Genomic DNA, 1,376 nt, shown 5'->3' with positions numbered 1-1,376 from the left:
AGTTTTTCCTTCCACTCAACTTTCTATGAATATGCTTGGATACAGCACTTTGTGAACAACCAGCTTCTTTAGCAATTAACTTTTGTGGCTTACCCTCCTTGTGGAGGGTGTCAATGACTGTCTTCTGGACAACTGTCAAGTCAGCAGTCTTCCCCATGATTGTGTAGCCTACTGACCCAGACTGAGAGACCATTTAAAGGCCCAGGAAACCTTTGCAGGTGTTTTTGAGGTAATTAGCTGATTAGGGTGTGACACCATGACTTTCCAATTTTGAACTTTTTCACAATATTCTAATTTTCTGAGACACTGAATTTGGGGTTTTCATTATCTGTAAGCCATAATCATCAACATTTCAAGAAATAAAGGATTGAAATATTTCACTCTATGTGTAATGAATCTATATAATATATGGGTTTAACTTTCTGAAATGAGTGACACAAAATATTGACCTTTTTCATGATAATCAAATTTTTTTAGCTGTACCTGTAGATCGGGGGCACATTCCCTTCAGAAACAATGTAATCCACTGCGAGTTCAGCGGCTCAAATATCGGAAGTAAATGACGACTGCTATGCTCATTATTACATCCAACAACAGAACACCTCAATCGCTTGTTAGGAGTCATTCTTGTCTACATCTGCTCCGGCGGCGAAACAATAGCGGACTGATGACAGCTCACTCAGGGCGGGTCTGAGGTAAGACACCAGTCCAGTCTGTGCTGAAACGCTACTGTCAATCAAATTATCGTGGGAGGGGCCTGTCTGTGTGATGTTTTGAGAAAGGGGAAAACATTTAACGAGATTTAAAAAAAAAACACTGGGTGGATTTTTATCATTATAGGGTGGTTGTGTACACACACTGCCAACACACATTTCAGTTCAAACAACTTGTAAAAGTGCATGTAGCATCCTATGACCCCTTTAAGGTTTCTTGGCTGTTGTTTGGCAACTTGAAGTTTCAGCTCCCTCCACAGATTTTCTATAGGACTGAGGTCTGGAAACTAGCTAGGCCACTCCATGACCTTAATGTGCTTCTTCCTGAGCCACTCCTTTGTTGCCTTGGCGGTATGTTTCAGGTCATTGTCATGCTGGAAGACCCATCCATGACCAATCTTCAGTGTTCTGCCTGAGGCTCTCGTCCAAGATTTTACAGTACATGGTCCCATCCATTTGCCCCTCAAAGAGGTGAAGTCGTCCTGTACCCTTAGCAGAAAAACAGCCCCAAAGCATAACGTTTCCACCTCCGTGCTTGACTGTAGGGATGGTGTTCTTGGGGTCATAGTCAGCATTTCTCTCCCTCCAAACACGGCGAGTCGAGTTAATGCCAAATAGCTCAATTTTGGTCTCATCTGACCACAGTACTTTCTCCCAAGCCTT

The 1,376-nt window shown here is 42.7% G+C and overlaps 1 protein-coding gene across 2 annotated transcripts in view; it reads right to left on the bottom strand.

Moving 5' to 3' along the window:
• The window catches only part of tmc5 (transmembrane channel like 5), a 14,690-nt gene that overhangs the window by 10,740 nt on the left and 2,574 nt on the right, over positions 1–1,376 (bottom strand). The window lies entirely within an intron of this gene.

Source organism: Sinocyclocheilus grahami, unplaced genomic scaffold (genome assembly GCF_001515645.1).
Source record: "Sinocyclocheilus grahami isolate Dianchi unplaced genomic scaffold, SAMN03320097.WGS_v1.1 scaffold130.1, whole genome shotgun sequence".
Classification (NCBI taxonomy): Eukaryota; Metazoa; Chordata; class Actinopteri; order Cypriniformes; family Cyprinidae; genus Sinocyclocheilus; species Sinocyclocheilus grahami.
Note: the sequence above shows the minus strand (reverse complement) of the source record. Positions and strands in the feature narration are given on the sequence as shown.